Source organism: Bombus huntii, unplaced genomic scaffold (genome assembly GCF_024542735.1).
Source record: "Bombus huntii isolate Logan2020A unplaced genomic scaffold, iyBomHunt1.1 ctg00000073.1, whole genome shotgun sequence".
Classification (NCBI taxonomy): Eukaryota; Metazoa; Arthropoda; class Insecta; order Hymenoptera; family Apidae; genus Bombus; species Bombus huntii.
The window spans coordinates 288,813-310,486 of record NW_026099331.1 but is presented as its reverse complement, the minus strand read 5'-3'; the positions used below and the strand labels follow the sequence as shown (position 1 = coordinate 310,486).

The 21,674-nt window shown below is 40.1% G+C and overlaps 2 protein-coding genes, 1 non-coding gene and 1 pseudogene across 3 annotated transcripts in view; 1 reads left to right on the top strand and 3 right to left on the bottom strand.

The window, feature by feature from the left end:
- The window catches only part of LOC126876382 (omega-amidase NIT2-A-like), a 398,341-nt gene that overhangs the window by 172,932 nt on the left and 203,735 nt on the right, over positions 1 to 21,674 (bottom strand). The window lies entirely within an intron of this gene.
- LOC126876377 (venom serine protease Bi-VSP-like) overlaps positions 1 to 21,674 on the top strand; it is a 126,026-nt gene that overhangs the window by 348 nt on the left and 104,004 nt on the right. The window lies entirely within an intron of this gene.
- LOC126876403 (U6 spliceosomal RNA) lies at positions 12,293 to 12,399 on the bottom strand. Its single transcript, XR_007694176.1, has one exon. It is a non-coding gene; the product is annotated as a U6 spliceosomal RNA (small nuclear RNA).
- Positions 17,503 to 17,620, bottom strand: LOC126876401 (5S ribosomal RNA; annotated as a pseudogene).

Here is a 21,674-nt window from a genome sequence, read left to right as displayed (position 1 = left end):
TTAAAATAAACGTTAATTTATTTGTGTTAATTCTGTGGAATTCATTGAACTACCCTTATTATCCTAATCGAAATGAGGGAATCGATCAGATCGTGGCGTCGATTATTTAATCGTAACGGGAACTTACAACTCTCGTTGACGTGCTATCTCGCGATCGCGTCTCTCCGCGAACGATCGAAACACAACGTTCAAACGACAATTGATAGTCCTGACGAAATAAACGTCGCTCAGAGAGTCGAAAATTTGTCTCTTCAAATTTTAAGCGGATACGAGTTATCCCCACTACTTCGCGGAACTGATCACTGCAAGTAGTTTCCGGTGTTTTCTTTGTCTGCTCCAGCGATAACGCAATTACTCATAAATTGCCAAAATAAGAAAAACGAAGTTTTCATATTTTTTATTTCATTGTTATAAAACGATTTAATTGGATTTTTGAGAATCTCACGATCAAAATGATATTGGACGATAGCTAAACTCTGGAAATGCGCAACGTTCGGTCAACTGCACAGAAGACCATGCCTAAGTCCGACACAATTCTTTGAAGTTACAATGAATGTTGATACCAAATCCGTCGTTTAGAGATACCTTGGCTTCTTATGACACTAAGTTAAACAACTTCCGTTATTTGCTGACTAGTCCAAATGGATCCAGACACTGGTTAAATTATATTTCTTTTGACTTTATTTGTCTAGATATAAAATCTGTAAGGTATCTCGTTGTATCTCAATTGCTTCTCTTCTTTCTTATTCCCACATTCGCCGTATTCACAAAACAACGATCCAAAGACAAGTAACAGCGGTCAGTTTGTGAAAAGTGCTCGTTAACAAATCCTAAATTACAACGAAACGAAATTGTTCAACACCTTAAAATTGAAAATTACCGAACTAAGTAGGAAAAAGGCCACAATGTTTGTAGAAAAACAGAATAATTGTATTATAATTCACCAATATCTGTGGCAGGCTAGCGCGATTTTCAATTTAACAAAATTACATCGTAATTATATTTCAGGTATGCATGAACCAAAATACTAATCATAAAAAGAAATTTGCTATATGTAGCGAAAAACCGTGTTACGTCGCGCGAGATAAACCGTACGCCATCATCTCGTTGTCAAACTTCGGCGCCTCTACACGAGATGTCTGAGGGAGGGAGTCTACCCACGAGCGTGGCGGACGGCGAGGCTGGTCTTACTCCGTAAAGAGGGCCGAACGGCGACATTGCTGTCGGCATATCGGCCGATTTTTCAATTTTGGACGATTTGTACGAGAAAGAAATGATCAGACCAAGCAATTCACCATACGCAATCCCTTGTTGTATTAGTGCGGAAAAAGAATAAAAAATGCATCTCTGCGTCATCTACGGGGAATTAAATAAGATCACCGTGAAAGACAATTTTCCGGTGCCTTTTACGACAAAAGAGAAGAATTAGAATTCCTAAAGTACCTACTATACAGAATAAAAGCGCAAATGAAACAAGAATTCGCAAATTCTATAAACCATTACTGGACAAACAAAATAAAAAACATCTCCAAAAACGACTCAGCAAACATGTTCCCACAAATAAATCAAATCTTGAGACCAAAAGAACAAAACCCCATCCCACCTCTCAAATTGCCCCCAGAAAATGCCTCCCTCATCCAAGAAGCAGGTATAACGATACACAACACCATCAAAGACACCGAGGGTACCTTCATAATATCTAAAACAATAGAAAAATTAGACATCATCGGCACCCACTTTTCCAAAATACACACACAAAACGAACACATGGGCCGAGATCAACTAAACAGAATTATCATCGCCGAAACAAACTTAAAAATGAAATGGAACAAGACAAAACGCTAAACAAAACAGTCTGTACATTCTCAAACGAAAACACCGCAGACAACCCCAAACAACCAGATCCAGAAATAAACTACTTCACAAATTACAATCAACCAAACACAATCTTCTCCAAACTAAACAACAATAAATCCTCCGGCTTCGACGGCATCCCAAACGTTTTACTCAAGCGCCTACCGAACAAAATAAAATGGTACTACACAGTACTCTTCAACAATGCTCTAAACAACACATATTTCCCCAGAAAATGGAAAAAAGCCAAATTGATAGCTATTACAAAAAAAGACAAAGACGGCTCATCGCCCGCAAACCTACGACCCATAAGTCTCCTCCCCAACATAAGCAAAGTACTTGAAATAATCATAAACAACCCCCTAACTTCCTTCTGCACAAAAAATGACATAATCGCAGAAAATCAATTTGGCTTCAGGCACAACCACTCCACAATCCACGCAATAAACAAACTTACGTCGGACATCTGCTGGGCCCTAAACGCAAAACAACGAGTAGCCGCCTGCTTAATAGACCTCGAAAAAGCTTTTGACACAGTCTGGATCCCAGATCTCATATACAAATTGATCAAGATAAACCTTCCTAAACATCTAATTAAAATAGTCTGGGACATGATCACAAGCAGAACATTCGTAATGACCGAAGGTTCAAACACATCAAGCAAAGAATTCTCCATAACAAATGGTCTGCAACAAGGTACAGTAAATTCCCCGCTACTTTTCAGTATTTACAATAGTGACTTACTAAACCTCTTTAATTTCAATACATCCACCCACAAACGCTCCATAGCCTTCGCAGATGACCTAATCATCTACGTAACAGGCCGCAAAACTAAGACAATAAAAACTGAACTGCAAGAACTTTTCGATAAAATAAACGACTATTACCACGCGTGGAAACTAAAAATCAACACAAGCAAATGCGAAACCATACTATTCAGGCCCAAGTTAAGTGAAATCGACCCAACAGAAAGAGAACACTGCCGAAAATTCCAAGTAAGAGAAAAAGCAAACAAAGGGGCTCTCATACCACACAAAAACTGCGTAAAATACTTAGGAATAAGCATAGACGACAAATTAAACTACAAGCAGCACACCGAAACCCAAATTGCTAAGGCCAATAAAGCATTCTGGCGAATAAAAAGACTATTTTACTCCAAACATCTCGACAGCAAAGTGAAAATACTATGCTACCAAGCACTAATCAGACCAATCATTACCTACGGCAGCCCAATCTGGTACAACATATCAGCCTCCCAGATGGAAAAAATCCGCATATTCGAAATAAAATGCATCAGGGCTTGCCTGAGCACATACAGATCCGAACACAGCGGATTCAAAAAATATGTAAAAAACAAAACAATATACGACCTAGCCAACATTCACCGCATCGACTGCCACATCCTAAAGCTAATAAGAAACCACTTCGCGCAAGCAGCAAAAATAAAAGAAAACAGCTTAGTTTTCAGCTGTCTATTTCCTAACAACGCATATTACAAAAACACTGTGAAACAGGCCACATCCCCCTAGAAGCCTTCCTATACCTAGACGAAAAAACTACCTCCAGGAACAAAACAACATCCCAATAATATATCACATAAAAAGAAAAACAGGGATCAAAACCATACTCTACGAAGAAAACATAAATGGACAGACCGCTGACCCGAGATGGAGATACAACATTGCCCTCCCCCGGAAAGACACCAAAGACAAACACAGAAGAAACACAAAAAAATACTGGTGGATACAGAACTCATAACAAAGTAAGAGAGAACATTAAACCGACAGAGCTCAATTCTCACACCGCATAACACAGGTGTAAAATGTAAACACTGTAAATATTTGTAAATATTTGTAAATAATCCTATTTGTCCCCCCCCCCCCCACCCGCCCCATCCCTCTCATCCCACCCTTCCCCAAAGTTACACAGCACTCAAAAAGCAAACTACCGAAGCGTCCTGTTTTGCGACCAAGTTTTTTAGGGCAGAAAAAAAATAAAAAAAAAAGCTCCGCTCCCCAGAGGCTTAAAGCCAAAAACCGCATCATACAACAAAAAATGTAAAGCGCCGACACATAATACAGCATGGCTACGTCGTACCGCCGCGTATCGGTACCTTTGCCTAACATACCATTACAAAAATTCATGTTTATTGTGAATATATGCACTTAAAATCTGTATTTTCTGGGCCCAATAAACTCCTTTTAAAAAAAAGGCCTAAAAAAAATATTTGTATGATTTGAATGTACAACCGTCTCTAAAGAAATTGCATGTAGAATTTTAACATGTTTCTCTTGGCATAAAAATTGTGCAAAGTGATCAAGCGACAGTGATATAAAATAATATCACGTTGCAGTTTGTCTGAACGAAAAAACGAAATATTTACTTGTGCAATATTCACAAATAAAACTATGCAATTGTGAGAGATATCGCAATCGATCGAAAATGTTGCACGATTCAAAACAGTTTGTTAAAAAAAGTTGAAAGAAGTGTTGGTTTATTAGATCATGTGAAACAAGAAAGTATTCACATAATAACAACTCCGAGGCTCTTCTTCCTGGGATTATGGAATTTGGAGGTCCAGTTCTACCCCAGAAATCCTTGTAGAGCCTCTTCACCTCCCTTGCCTCTGGCGGTTGCCTGCCTGGTTCTAAATAAGCCAAGTCATTGTTAACAATTACATCGACCAACATCCTTGGACATATTTTAAAGATCTCCTGACAGCATGCGTTGACCCAAGACGATGGCATGCAGATAGGTTGTGTTCGCGTCGCTTCGTACACTGTGTACAAACAGTCCGCCACGAAAGTAATCCAGATGTCTTCACGTGGGCAGACGCCACCCGCCACGAATGCAAGGATGGTTTTGCAACCCTTGAAAACGCAAAAGCCTGAAAAAGGGGAAGAGGGGTCAACCACCAAAAATCCTAGTATAAGCGCTACACCGAAAAAGCAAAACAACCCAGAAATCAAGAAGCGGTCTGATGAAGAGAAGGAGGATACTAAAGAAGAATCGCGGTCAATACCCGACATAAGGGAACGAGCTAGCGATATGGAAAAGAGGGTCCTACCATTCTGCCACGACCCGAGCAACAAAGTTAACAAGGGCAAACCGCAACGATAATGCGTTACTTTAAGGATATGAGAGGATTTGTGGAGAATCTCCTGCTCCACAACTGTCATCTAGCCGGAAGGCTAGAACAAGCTAAAAGCTAAGAATAAGGAAACTGCGATATTAAGTGCTGTGAGTAAGTCGCTGTGAGTACGCGGAAAAAAGTGAAGATGGCCAGCAGTAAACAATGGACAAATGGCGGTAAAATGTAGTTATAATCCGCTCGGAAATTGAGAATGGTGAAATAAGAACAAGCGGAGAAGCGCGCGACGCGCTATTCACGCTAGTAAACCCCCGTAAAGGGGGTATACAAGTCACAGCAGTTAAAAAAATAAGCGACACTGGCCTAATCGTGGAAACGACGAAGCCGGAAGGGCTGGAAGCGTTCACAGAGAATGTACAGAATACACACATAATGTACAGAATTCGGAAAAAAAATAAAATAATCAGATGACTCATGCGGAAAATCGTTCTTCACATAAGTGGATGAATATCTGAAATATATTCGAAATTCGAACATCTTAAACATGTTCGCACATTTATCGAGAAGTGAGTTGTTTATTATACAATTTCTGTAGATGTATATGTTTTTTGTCGCATACATGAACGCAGTTGGCGTTATTTGGCCAGTTGCTGAACAAGAGCATAAAGATTCTTCATCACTTTGAGTACAGACATATGCTTGTACTTGTACAAAATAATCTTCTTACCATTGAAATCTATCCATAATTAAGCTATAAATTATAATACAATTTGTATAGTGAAATTCAACAGTACATCTCAACTGAACAAATGTATTGCGTAACAACTATTTATCACTAATGCGCAGATGTCTAACCCAATCGAGTTTTATTGTCAATGTTAGTATTATTTTAGAAATAATATAAATAGTAAAAATGAAAAGTAAACAATTTTTAACGTCTGATGATTTAATAAGAGGAGTATCTAACGCTCCTTTTCTCTCGATCAGTTTAGCAATAATTTTATTTACTAATTTTTCGACAGCATCAAATATGATGTCACTGCACTCAAGACTGTCAATAGACAACGTTCAGAGAAAACTCTGACGCCACATAGTTAAAAAGGCTTTAAGTGAAAACATACATACATGCCTGTATGAAAACTGCAACTGCTCACGAATACAATTTCGACTCGGATTTGAGAATCCTATAAAATATCATTTTAAACTATACTAAATATATAGAGTACGCTGTTCCGCGTATCCTGGAGATATCTTTAAAACTACAGTCCTACCAAATTAAATTCAGACTGTTTTCTGAAACTGCTTAATCAAATGATGCATTGATTTATAGTAGTAAATCTGGGCACCAGAAATTTGCTCCGTATAAAAGTCCATTGAACTCGGTCTATTTATTACCGTTACGAAGTATGTATACTCTAACAGGAACACTCCTAAAATGATAATGCTTAAAGGAAAGCGCGTCAAAATCGCTGTCTCTCAAATCCATTCAATGAATAAGAGACGAATGAAGATGCGTATTATAGTTATATGCAAGTATCCGTAAAGTGGTGAGACGTTCGAACAGGTTTGTTCGATGAAGATCAGCTACATACTCTGTTCCGGGTGAAGAAATGAGCCGCAAGTGGAAAAGGGTGAAAAGGGAAGGGGAAATAAGGAGAATACAAAGAGTTGATGAATGTAAGGAATGGAAGCTGAATCTCAAAATAAAGAACAAGAAAAAACAAGTTACTTACGATAACACGATTGCTAGTCATCTGTTCTCGATGACGATTGCCTATACCACCGTCCTTGTTGAATATTTTAGCAGTTCTAATATAATTGAGCATATTATATTATATTTCGATGTACACTATCTCTTCGACCACTTATTTCCGTGATTATGACTGAAGAACAAACAGAAGATACTTATCGCAAATTAAATTTAAGCATGAAGAAACTTTATGTAACTTCAAATGGGAAACTAATGTTAACTCCAAATGGGAAAATATGTATATATCAGCATGGATCATGATCTCCCTATTTTTACATTAAATGTTTTGAAAAGTTGTATTTCAAAGCATGGCATGGTTTTCGTTGAAGGAAATCGTTTCGTGGAAGGAAACTTCAAATAGTGAAAGAGGAAAATTATATAGCTCTGAAAGAATAATATAATTTAACATGAAAATATAAAAAAACTGAGTACATCGAAATATAATAGATATTTTACAAGGGAAGTAAAAATATAGGAAAATAAATATAAGTAAAAAATATAAGTAAAAAAGTATAAGAAATCATTTATTTTTTCTAAAATATATTTTGTATGACGCTTGCTATCATTTTGTTATCTCAAATTTATCTTCTATTTATATTTCTTTACATAATTTTCATAATATATTTCTGAATTAGATGTATTTTCATAACCTACGTTCGACTAGTGAGTTTTCACATGCTCAATGAGATATGTATGAGTATAGGAAGTGTATAAATATATGTCTGGTTTACATTATAATTAGGGTTAGGGGCGTGAAACGAATCTTCGTTTGGATTACACATTGTTGTTATACAATAGAGAAGACATTGACTAGTGCAAATACGATTATTACAGAATCTGACAAGTGATCGTGGTAATTAGATACTCGAGAAGCTAATGACAATGATCCTAGGTTCAATGACGAATCCGCGGTCGACGGGATGATAGATGAACGTGCTCACAAAATCTAAGTCGGACGCGTAATATTCACTGGTCGTAAGGGGTTACTCTTTTCGTCGATCAGATCGCGAGAGAGAATGACTTTCCCGTCCCGATAATGCTACAGAGGAAAACTATAATGGGGTGTGTCTAAAAACACGAGATCATCGGATTCGTCGAGAAAAGCCTTCGTTCAGAAAGTAAGGGAAATTGGCGTTGCTGCTAATTGGTCAATCTCCATATCGGTGGTTAGAAAAAGATGCTAGCCGCCCTCGAGGGAAAGTTGCTAGTGGGAGACGCCGCTCGTTGAAAAATAAGTCTCCCCTATTTTCCAGTAGTTGGGACAAAGACTGTTTGTATGTTTATATATTTATAACGGGCCCTCAGGCTAACTGAACATGTATTGCGGAGACGCGCCGTAAGCGAGCTACGGGACAGAGACCGTTGGAATGTTTACTGTCGAGTGTTACAACTATTTCCTTTTTAAGGAGAGCTACAGAATTACTCCATGACTTTGTTAGACATAGCGTTCATCCCGTGAACGTTCGGCGACTGGCTGTCGCCTCAAGCCCAAGCTCATTATCACAACTCTCGAACAATTACTATCGGATTGAATAACTACAATTGTTTACTTACAGCTATAGTAGACTTTAGATTACAATGTTGCGGGATTATCCAAAATTCCAAAGGCTCCGATGTTCTTTCATCTCCGACACATATATTTTTTATGTATCTTTAAACACAAACTAGAATATCGAGCATGTTATCATTTTCCTGTGGATTCTAAAATGATCAACTGTGGTTGATAAATTAACAAATTTTAAAAATTTGTCGATTTGTACTACGAGTGCGGAGTGCGAGTAGTAACGATAGTGAACACACAATTGAATACCCAAACGACAAACTCCTGAGCATTATACTTATTTTTACATGGGTCCAAACTTTATCGATTCGATGTAGTATCCGACCGCTCTGGGTTATTCAAAATGTAGGTGGAGGAATAGAAAAGGAAAGGGGAAGACGTTTGGATATAGTGAATTTGAAGTACAATTTCATTCGCAAAATATAGCGAACCGAGAGAGAACCGTGGAAAGATTTGGTCATTTGTGCGCTTCATCTAACGCTGGAGAGAAGAAAAGAAAAAAGAAACGAGAGGGGAGAGACCAAAAGAATGAAAAATAAAATCTTTCTTCATAAAAGAAAGAAAAGATTCAATTTTGAAAAATCATCTTTAAATGTCAGAAAATACAGTTTCTTGCCTAATGACTCGACTTCCATAGGTCCACATACATCCGCATAAATAATTTCGCGAGGTTTAGTCGCCCGATTGATTTTCTCGTGAAAACTCGATCTATGAGGTTTCCCGTACGCGCAACCTTCACAGAAAAAGTTATTATCCTCTACAACTTTCATATTTAAATTCTTTAAGAACTCTTTAACATACCTGATATTTTGATGACATAGCCGTTCATGCCATAACTGTAATGTGACCGCGTTTGACTCTGCTCTATTGCTAAAATTACACACTGACGGTATGATAACTCGCATATCTACTTTATACAAATTTCCGATAACAGAACCTCTTGCTATTATTTTCTGATTTTGTGAAAATATACAATTGGTCCCTTCCTTTGAAACACAGAAATCTATGCCCCTTCTTGTAACAGATCTAATGGAAAATAGATTTCTTTTCATACCTGGTACGTACAGAACATCGTTCATTGTACATGTTACCCATTTGCCGCCCACAAAAGTCTCTACTCTGATTTTTCCTTTGCCGCACGCATCCATGAATGTGCCATCGCCGATCTCTATCTTCACCGTGTTATCGAATTCTTCGAAGACGCTAAACCATTCCCGTCGTCCTGTCATGTGATCCGTAGCTCCTGAGCCGATTATCCAAACATCAGGGTTTGCCGCTTGTATCGCTGAGGTACTTCCTAATAGACCAATTCCGCTGTGATCCCGATTTTGATTTCTAGGTTCCTGGTTGTCTCTTCTGTTACTTTTAAAACAATTTTTACTTGTGTGGCCTTTCCTTTTGCATATAAAGCATCTAAAGCAATCCTTCTTTAGATGGCCAACTTTTCCACAGTAGAAGCAGCTTGGTCCTTGTTTCTCGTTTTCACGTTTACTTGACTGCTTCTGCTGTTCCCTTTTATAATTATTACTTTTTGTTACCAGTGCCACCGATGTTTCCTGGTCGTCTTTCTTCCATCTGATTTCTCCCGTCATCAGCCTGGTACTAAGCCTGTCTAAGGTCTTCTTTTCTTCTTCCACGGAATCCCACGCACTGTGAAAATGATCAAATTTGTTTGGTAACACCGATAAAATGCGTGTTATCATCATTTTCTCGCCAATTTCACTCCCAAGGTCTTTCATCTTTGCCGCTATGAGTTCCAACTTTGATAGGTTGTACGAGACATTTTCAGATTCTTTCCATTTAAAATCGAAGAACTGCTTCTGGACCATATTTAAATTCTCATCCGACTTCATATCATATACTGTATTCAGCTTTTTCCACATTTCATGTGCTGCTGTGCAACATAAAAGAAGATCCAACGGTTTCCTTCCTACTGAGGTCACGATTAATTTTCTCGCTAACCGATCTGCTTTCAAAAATCTTTTACGAGCGATTTCTTTCTCCGCGCTGTTACGTGGATGACACAGATTCCCTTCACACACGTTGATCAGGTCGTCATCTTCCTCCAAAAGTGTACGCATAACAAAACGCCACTGGAGCCAATTTTCTTCGCCGCGTAACATCTCGATCTTCGCACTTGCTGATTCCCTTTTAGCACTATCCCTTATTTTACCAAGCACAACACTTTAACAATTTATTCACTTCACGTTGCTACCTTGCAATTTACAGCCCTGGGCCCATAACCTGTTGAGGTTATTCGATGTGTAAACAGAGAAAACATGTGGATAAATTGTAAGGCATCGTTTTCCTTTGATCCACAATCTTCTATCCACGAAATTATCACTTTTTGCAGGAAATTTTTTATACGTATTCTTATTCTGTGGCCCATAATCATTTCCGTTGGGGCCCGGGAGCATCTTCTTTTATGCCCTCGTAGTAGTGATCCCCGCCGCTTCACATTCACCGTCGTTACTTCTGAGGTGATGGGCGTGATAGGTATTGAAGGAACACTCGAACATGTTTAACAATAAATATTTATTAACAAAATATATTCGGTGAGTATACTTGGCGTAAAACTCGCGGTTATTAATTTCGGTTCGCGATTACAAGTTCGAACTCGGGTAGATACGATTCGATATGCGCTACGAGTTTGGACGATGATTGCCTGAGATGTCGAGCAACTCGGATCAGTGATTACTGCCAACTACCAACTATCAATTAGGACGGGCGTCTCGCGACTGACTTTCTGTCACGATGATGCTGGATAGGAAAAGCTGTGGTGGGGTGTCTCTAAGAATACGAGATCATCGGATTCGTTGAGGAAAGCGTTGGTTCGGAAAGTGAGGGAAGTGGACGTCGCTGTTAATTGGCTAAATTTTGAGTTGGTGGTTGGAAAAGGATGCTAACCACCCTTGAGAGAAAGATGCTAGTAGGAAGCGTCGTAGGTGAGGAAAGCAGATTTCCAGTATCTTCCTGTAGTGGGCGGTAGGTATAGGGGCTGTTAAGACAAAGACCATTTGTCCCTTTGGAGGATCTTAGCTAAATTAATCCTAAGATTTGTAGCAGGTCCTTAGGTTAACTGAAAATATTCTGTAATAATGTATAGGCATCTGGCAATCATCTTGTCCGAAAGATAGGGTCTTTGTGTAACGAGCCATGGGACAGAAACCGTTGGAAAGTTTGCTGTCGAGTGTCACTATAATTCCTTCTGTTACTGCCCTCTTAGTACATTCCTTGGTTAGCCGTTCCACCGTCTCCTGGAGACGACTGACCTCATTCTCCAGAAAGCGCACCCTTCTCCGCAGGTATGCGCTGTCCGCGTGTTCATGTCCCTGAATCGGTCAGCTGTCCTTCTCGGTCCCTTCTCTTTCCTCCGATTCCGTCTTTATATCCTCTTTCCGCACGTCGTCGTCGCCAACGGCACTGTCGCGGATGCAGAGACGGCAGAGATCGGCGATTGTTGAGGCGACGGCGGAGGTGGTGACCACGTGCGCCGTTGGAGTTCAGCGTTAAACGCTCTCGCCCTCCGTGAGGCCAACCATGACCGGGTAATTTTCCGGTATGATCGCTTGCCGAGCGCGTTCACAACGGTCGTAGAGGAAGGACACGATGACATTTCGTCGTCGAATCTCACCCTGCCGCCGCCACCGTACCGCGAAAGCAGCCCATCCGACGAAGATCCCGGGCCGCTGATAGTTACATCCGGACCCTCTGACCTTCCCCGAGACTCCTCTGGTTGCACGTCCTCGTCACCAGACGCATGAACACGCCCGGGGCCTGATGGTCCACCCCCGGACGGCCACGATTGCTCGATGGCGACGCAGCGGGGCTCGCTTTACAACCCGCGGCTGCACCGGTACTGAGGTATCTTTTCCCTGCGCCGTAAACGTTACTGCCTTTTTTGTCTGCCATATCCATCCTCCGCAAAATTCTCTGCACCGGATCTGCAAACTGGCGGGTGCCAAAGGCACCGACGAGCCACTTTCCCAGGGCATAGTCCTACGCCCTGAAAACCCATACCCGCCTCGTGTTCCCCGAAAGTGTGGATCGCTTCACGATTTTGCGTGTCATACTTGCGCAGGGGTCATGCTAATCTTCTATGTATCGTTCCAATTTTAGTATATGTAATGCCGAAGCAAGTACTCCCCAATTTCTACCTGATGGAACAATAACCATAAGGAATGTCTCGATTTGAAGGTGTTTTAGGCCACTTAACTGCTTTAGCGGTAAATCCAGAAGCCTCGTTTTATGACCGTTCCTTAGGATTATTGCGACCCGCATAATTATATGTCGGAGATGAAAGGAAAACCGGAGCCTTCCCTTTGCAACTTTTGGGAAAGTTTTCTAATGCTTTAGCCTAGATTTTATCATAGCTGTAATTAAGCAATTGTTGTCATTTGTAATTGTTTGATATTTGTGATTGCGAAAGTGGGTTCGAGGTGACAACTGGTCGCCGAACGTAGCCACGGTCACGGGATAAACGTTTTGCCTGACGAAGGTGTGGATCGGTTATATTGTTCTCCCTAGAAATCACATAGAATTGTACTTTGGAGATGTCGATATAATGGGACACACGTTGTATTAGGAATCAAACTCCAGACAGAAACTGCCTAGCAACGGCGTTTGGATCTTTCTCGATGCTTCCAAAGAGTATACAACAAACTTTTGACAGAAACTGCCTAGCAAAGGCGATTGGAACCTTCTCGATGCCTCCAGCGAGCATATAACAAACAAATGCAGTCGTATAGCGAAAAAGATTTTCATCAGATATTCATTCGTGTGATCGCCTTGGAAAGTGATACATCGAGCGATTTACCGAGTGTCTCAGCAATCGCATCTTTTGTATTTAAAATTATTCTACGCATAGTAAAGAGTTATCCCGTTGACCGTGGATTCGTTTGAACCCAGGAACATTGTTAATAGCGTTAATTAAATTCATTATTCGTAAAACCTATTAATCGTTAATCTCATTATTCGTGAAATTTATTATTCGTAAGACATATTATTTGTTCCCCTTATTATTCGTTAAACTTATTATTCTTTAATCTAATCATTAGTTAAACTTATCGTTTGTTAATCTTATCATTCATTAAACTCATTATTCATAATATTTTGTAAAATCTTGTATATTCGCGTAAATATAATCTCTGTTTCGTAAAACAATGGCTAATTCAAACGAAGAATCGTTACGCGCCTTAAATTCTAATGATAACCCGACATATATATGCACAGTTGATGGACACCTCGACCGTAGAGAGTCACCGGACGTAACATATTCCATACTTCTAACAAAATATGGTGGTTTCCATAAAATGCATGTTAACATCTTGAAAGTTTTATTGTTTGGAGTGATGGAGTTAGACCTTTATATTTTTTAGTTGTTTCACATACTCACAATTTGTTTTTCAGAAGTGTTTTATCCATATCGATATTGTTATAGTAGTTATTGTGATAAATATGTTGCCATATGTTCTTGTAAGGTTCAGTAATCCTTAGAACAGTGTCTTCTAATTTTCTTCTTTCAACAGTATACACGTAAAAGTTGCATACGTAAGAGCATCCTGTAAGAGCTTCACATAGCACTCTTGAAAGTATTCCATATTTTGTAATTTTTAATCGAAATAAATTTTAATCGAAAGTCTGCTCCTCTAGAGAATCATACACTCATCCAACTACAATTGTTGTTAAGCTGAGGTTTCGTTTTCTTGGTTGTCTTGTGTTACGTTTTGTTTGGCCCGTTTTGGTTGTGTTGCCGTTAATTTTTGAATTCAGATTAAATTGTAGTGTTGTCTGTTATTTAATGCGATTGACAATTAAACTCCACGTTTCGGCTAACCTGCTACGCGCAGGAGTACTGGCACGGGAGAGGATTAAAGTTGGTGAAAATAAATGTTCGCTTAATCCTATTATATTATTAGACAAATATTCTTCACAAAAAAATGTTTATTCATATTTTAATTGGATATTGGCAGAATTCTCGTTGAAATTTCAAATACTCGAAGTTACTCGAATCGTTCGCAATACGTTTTCACTCTTATTAATTACAAGATTTTAATTTGATAGATTTGCAATAATTTACAAATTGACAAATGCAAACACGTCGATTAACAAGACTAACAAGAACTGGGGAACTGAGGAACTCTGAACTAAGGAATTACCTCTCTCTCTTCTATGTTGCTACGCTTATTTATATGTCGGAGATGAAAGAACACCGGAGCCTTTGGAATTTTGGATAATCCCGCAACATTGTAACCTAGAGTCTACTATAGCTGTAATTGAACAATTGTAGTTATTCAATCCGATTGTAATTGTTCGAGAATTGTGATAATGAGCTTGGGCTCGCGGTCACGGGATGAACGCTTTGTCTAACAAAGGCATGGAATAATTCTATAGCTCTCCTTAAGAAGGAAATAGTTGTAACACTCGACAGTAAACATTCCAACGGTCTCTGTTCCGTAGTTCGCCACACGCAGACCCTATTCTTCGAGTAAGATGATTGCCAGATGTCGATGCGTCTCCGCAGTACATGTTCAGCTAGCTCGAGGGCTCGTTATAAATCTTAAGGTTTAGTCAACTAAAGTCCTTCAAACAGACAAACAGTCTTTGTCCCAACTACGGGAAAATAGGGGAGACCTATTTTTCAACGAGCGGCGTCTCCCACTAGCAACTTTCCCTCGAGGGCGGCTAGCATCTTTTTCTAACCACCGATATGGAGATTGACCAATTAGCAGCAACGCCAATTTCCCTTACTTTCTGAACGAAGGCTTTTCTCGACGAATCCGATGATCTCGTGTCCTTAGACACACCCCATTATAGTTTTCCTCTGTGGCATCATCGGGACGGGAAAGGCATTCTCGCTCGCGATCTCATCGATGAAAGGAGTAACCCTTTACGACGACTGAATATTACACGTCCGACTTAGATTTTGTGAGTACGTTCATCTATCATCCCGTCGACCGCGGATTCGTTATTGAACCTAGGATCATTGTCATTAGTTTCTCGAGTACCTAACTACCACGGTTACTTGTCCGGTTCTATAATAATCGTATTTCCGCTAGTCAATGTCTTCTCTATTGCATAACGACACCGTGTAACCCAAACGAAGATTCGTTTCACGCCCCTAACCCTAATTCTAATGTAAACCCTACATATATTTAGGTCTACCGTGGAGGGGTCGTCATGTGACGGGTTATTCCATGGGGGTTGTGAGGCTCGAATTTGGTTTCTATACAAATTGTTAAAATTTATTTACATTTCAAATTGGAACGCTCACTCGCGCTATTGGTGGTTTCAGTCTACGTTACACGCGGGATGTGACACTTGTTTACGCTGTGTCTTAATTTCTAATATTCCCTTTTGATGCTACCTGGGAAAACGCGGGTGCTGCTTATCTTCTGCTGAAGTTTCGTCTTCTTGATTATCCTGTTTACGCCGCTTATTGCATAACCTGAGGCGTCTGTCGTAAGATTAAAGTGTTTGGAAAAATCCGGATATTGCAGAATAGGTTTTGTCATTAGCGCTGTTTTTAAATTGTTGAATGCATTTTCTTGATTCTCCGACCATTTAAAGGGGATGTCTTTGTTCAATAGTTGTGTTAATGGTTTTGCAATTTTGGAGAAATTAAGTATAAATCATCTGTAGTATCCCGCTAGTCCCAAAAACTGTTTGATATTTTTCGCTTTCCTTGGTCATGGAAATTTCGATACGGCTTCGATCTTCTGTGGAGCGGGTTTTACACCATCTTTACTGATTATGTGTCCCAAATAACTTTGTGTCGTAGGAACTCGCATTTATCGGGTTGCAATCGCAATTTGGCTGCATTTAGTATTTCCATTAACTCGTTAAATTTAATTTCGTGTTCGCGAGGAGATCTTGAATAAATCACTATGTCATCCAGATAGACGAATAGTTCTACTCCTTACAATCCTGATAACGCTGAGTTCATCAAGCGTTGAAATGTTGCTGGAGCATTTTGAAATCCAAGGGCCATTCTTTTGAATTGGAAGTGTCCGTATGGTGTTGAGAATGCAGTCTTGTGGGCATCCTCCTGTGTCATTCGAATCTGGCCGAAGCCTGATGCCAAATCGAATGTGGAAAAATATTTTGCACTTCATAATTGATCCAATATCTCTGTAGTGTTGGGGAGCGGATAAGCATCGCCGAACATTTTATCATTATGCTTTCGAAAATCAATAACTAGACTGCAATGTTTGTTTCCTTGCGAGTTTGGTTTCTTTGGCACAATCCATAGCGGAGAATTGTATGGAGATATCGATGGTTCTACGACATCAGTATCCAATAATTCTTGAATTTGACGATTTATCTCTTCTTGATGTACAGGTGGATAACGGTACTGTTTAATATTGATCGGTATGTCGTCCGTTGTGATTATTCGATGCTCTAGAATTTCGGTTCCTTCCAACGTATCTCCTGGGATTTGAAATCTACCTTGATTCCTCCGAATTAATTCTTCGACGATTTTTCTTTCCTCCTTGTTCAAGTGTTCAAGTCGCAATAATTCGATTATTTTGTCGAACCTATTTTCTTTTGATTTTGAAATTGCTTTGCAAGTCGTGCTAGGCGGCGAGCCGAGGTTCTCCAATTCTTTAATTAGCATTGTAGGTGTGATAAATTCGTAATCTTTCGATGTGGTATTTATTATTCTTGTATATCCTCGTCCCTTATGGTTCTTCGCACCTACATTACCAAAATAGACCCCCTTGATTGGTTCGATTTTGGGAATAAATCCCTCTTTTATCTCCGGATTTGTAATGTTAATCGAACATGGCACCGAACTTCGTTTCAGCACGATTATCTTTTTTCTTGTATCGAAGAGGATATAAATATTTCCCCACTTGATATGTTTTCGCTCGTAATCCAAACGAGCCTTGCATCCTGGGAAAAATTCGGATCGCAAGATTCCATCTTGATCGATCAGCAATGAGTCAACTATGTGAAAAATAACTTTTTTTTTATATATATTTTACGTGAAGGAAATCGGCACGGACGCCAGGCCGCTTCTGATAACCGTCCCGGCTGCGATCGAGAGAGGCCCGGGAACTGCTGTGAACGTCGCAACGGGGCCTCCCCCGCTGATGGGACGGTGTGTGGCCATTGTCACATCGCGCCTCGTCGCCGGAGCCGCCGTGCCAGGCAGCCCGGTTTCCCTACCGGACTGCTTGGCGGCCCCGAGGCCAAGCGCCCAAGCCCGAACCCCATGGTGGGCGCGGCGCGCCCGGCGCACTTCGCCAACGCCACACGGAATCCCAGGCGATCACCCATCCAAGTACTATCCCTGCACGCCGCTGCTTAACTTTCGTGATCTAACGGGAACGAGTGCACTCAGCGCGGCCAGGGCGTTGGCTACTTTCACTTGAACTGGAATGCATTTAACTATGTGTACTGCTTCTCCTGCGACCAAAGCCATGTGTCCTGGAGTTTTGGTTATTGCATACGCAAATTCACCAGGTAATATAGTTGCTAGACTTAATGCATTCTCTATTATTTTCTTTTCCGAGATGCATCTTAGTGTCAATATATCCTGATAGAGTGCCGTTATTTGCCTTCTGACAGTTTCTCTACGTAAATGAATTTTGAGTTAACGTATGCGAATATATCCAAATTTTCGACTGCTGTTTTACGTTTGCGTATAAATGTATTTCCTTTAGTCGTTTCTAGGAGAAAGAGCTTGGGGTGTTCTATGGATAACAGGGTGTATCCGCACAAAGGCTGTTCTCCAGCCTTGGTTGGCATAAAGGTTATTTCTTGAGTCGTAAAGGCAAAACCCGGTAGCGTCGGGTTGCTATTGGTTTTTATTTCTTGAATTTTTGTGGCGATTCCTTCGTACAAGACGTCATATTGGTCGAACTTACATAGGAATAGTGGATGTGGCTGCCAATAGGTGTATCCATCTTCTGAATCCAAACAAGTTCCTTTATTAATAGCGCATTCATTAAACTATTCATTAGACTTATTCATTAGACTAGCACTATTCATTAAACTTATTTAACGAATAGTAAGTTTAATGAATAGTATGATTTACGAATAATAAGTTTAATGAATGCTATTAACAACGTTTTTGTGTTTAAACGAATCCACGGTCAACGGAATAACTCTTTACTAAGCGTAGACTAATCTTAGACGCAAAAATACGATTGTTGAAAATGCTCGATGTGTTACTCTCCAAGACAATCGCACGAATGCCAGCCTCGTGGAGATTTTTCTCGCTGTACGATTGCATTTGCTTTCTATACTCGTTTGGAAGCATCGAGAAAGTTCCAAACGCCGTTGCTAGGCAGTTTCTGCCTGAAGTTTGATACACACTCGTTGGAAACATCGAGAAAGTTCCAAACACCGTTGCTAGGCAGTTTCTACCTCGAGTTTGATTATTAATACAATGTATGTCCCATTGTATCGGCACCTCCGAGGCAACATCACACGTGGCTAGGCCCGCTCCCGAGGCCGCATGCCGCCACTACCACATTTCTCGGAAAACCCATACAACCACTCCAGACCTCCGTTAGGCAAAACGTCCATCCCGTGACCGTGGCTACGTTCGGCGACCAATTATCACCTCGAACCCAATCTCGCTATCACAAATCTTGAACAATTACAGCTAGGGTAAAATCTAGGCTAGAGTAGAGGATGTTCCCAAAATTTCCAAGAAAAGGCTTCGGCTTTCCTTTCATCTTCGATATATATAAAAAACGATAGGCGAATGAACAATACTTTATTCAAAAGGCGAAGTTACACTTCAATAGCAAAATACAGACTGACTTACTTACTAAAGAACTGGGATCTTTGCCTCCTCACTATGATTCATATATCTCACGGGTGGGAGTTCGGTTACTGTCTATTCTCACCGCTATCGCATGACCAGGTGTTGTATGCATATCCTGAGGTCGGCGGATTCCTGGCTTCTGGGCGACGTTACAAACTGATCGATCCCCTGATTTCTGTTACGATAATAGGGGTGGTTCAATTGAGTTTACACTAAATTAACAGGTATAAATTAATGTTTATTTCAACAACTTCGTAAAGAGATAGTTACGCTGGTGCGTATGTACAAGTTAAGTAAGCGATTGATTTAAGGGTAGAAACCCGATAAAGGTATGTTGATTATTCTAACGATGAAAAATAAGTAAAGTTCTGTGACGATGCTCTGTCGGAGGAAAGCTAGTGATAGGTGTTTCTAACCATCGGATTTGTTGATGATAATGTTGGTTAGGAGAGCGAGGATAGTAGACATTGCTTCTGACTGAAATTGAACTTCGTATAAGTTGATGGAAATTTTATTGTATAAATCCAACAGAGTGTCGGTTCAAAGTGTTACAACAGAATAATGTGTTGAGCGCTAATTTAGGAGGGTTTTTATATGGAGGTTTTAGTCCCTTTGGAGGGGCTGTTTTGTTATTATTTCGATGGCATACAGGATGTTTCGTCTACTTTATTACTGTTTCTGAGCGGGTGGCCTTTCTTGAGCGTGTGACACTTCCACCGGCATGTCGGTTGACGTCCACGGTTCGGCTAGCGAAAAAAGGAATAAATCGTAAAACTAAAGGATCGTTCAAAATTGACACTTTATACATTCGTTCAAGTTTGTATAACGAGATTGCGATATTAATTACACTATGTTACGTAGATATTAGTCTATATTCATTATTTACCGAAACTGTAGTAAGACTGACTAAACTTCGATTTTGATGTTTTTTGCGTATGTCGTGCAAATCTATATTTTGAAAAATCTTTTCCTATCCATACAAGGACTGAAATTGCTTAATTTCCGAGATATTCGCGAAAAACTGCCGGTATCGCTTGAATGAATTCTGCCTATAGTTGTGCGTCCGTGCAACCTATGCGTAGGTTGCTACCGGATACAGTATTTTGTTCATAGTATATGTAGGTATGATAGGGGGAGATTGAAAGATTACGGGAGATTAAAAGATTACGGGAGATTGAAAGATTACGGGAGATCGAAAGATTACGGGAGATTGAAATATTATTTAACTGCCAGGTAAAGAGAGACGTCCGCTTGAACTCGCTGACTAAGCCCTCTTGTCTTCATGTAGGCATTCTCTGCAAACACACACATACATTCCTTTATGCAAAAACTGCCTAGGTCGAGTTCACCGTCAAGCCACAAAAACGCGTGTGCTCGGCAGAAACAGAATAAGCCGATGAACCACCAATCAACGAAATAAACTTGATCGTTACAATAGACAATATAGAGGAAATTTATGTCGATTTTTCCCTAACAATAAATAATGTCAATGTTTGCGTACATTTATTGTACAATTACATTATTTATATAAATGTTCTTATGCTGTACAATTACATATATGTCGAGTCAAAGTTCGAATCTGGGCCCGAGTCGTCCTCTTGGCGGAGGCTTGGGACAGGTAAGGATTCCTCACTGAAGCTATCCATTTTTTTACACTGAAGTTATTTTTATTGACACACACAAAAATGTTACCAGTTGACACAGCTCACAATGATCACACACTCGCGACATCTGTGACATCGTTCGTGGAAAAATAGGTCTCTCCTGTCTTCCTGTAACTGGGACAAAGACTGTTTATCTGTTGAAGGATTTTAGGTAACTAGATATTAGTGTTTATAACGGTCCTCGGGCTAGCCGATCACGTACTGCGAAGACGCGTCGGCATCTGGTAAACATCCTGCCCGGAGAATAGGATCTGCGTGTGGCGAGCTACGGGACAGAAACCGTTGGAATGTCTACTGCCACGTGCCGCTACAAATCTTTCTTTTAAGGAGAGCTATAGGGTTACTTAATGCCTTTGTTAGACAAAGCGTTCATCCCTTGACCGCGGCTACGTTCGGCGACTAATTGTCGCCTTGAGCCCAAGCTCATTATCACAAATCTCGAACAATTACAATCGGACTGGGTGACTACAATTGTTTAATTACAGCTATGGTAGATTCTAGATTACGGTGTTAAGGAATTTTTCCGAAATATCAAGGGAAGGCTCCGATGACCTTTCATCTCCGACATATACTGTAGCCTGCCACGTGATTCTAACGACCTCGATTGAATTTATGTGCAAGTGCAAGTGCATTTTACGCAGTTTATCAATAGTTAGCGACTATCTCCACTCGAATAACTCTACCAGTGCTATACAACTCTCGGGGTGCATGCCGTGATCGCCCACTCCTTATAATAATATCAAACAATCCCATTATTTACATCTACAAATTTAAGACCGTCGCAACAGAATACCCATCCACTAGGTAAACAAAACAAAATAATACACCCGCCAAGCACGAACGCTCTGTAGATTGTTATCATCTGTTCCATTCGTGCTTTATAGACTAAACACTCATTCGTTAGATATTTAATTATTAAATTCAAATTATAAACTGAATTTCAACCACTGTCTAATAAATACTGCTCGCAAACC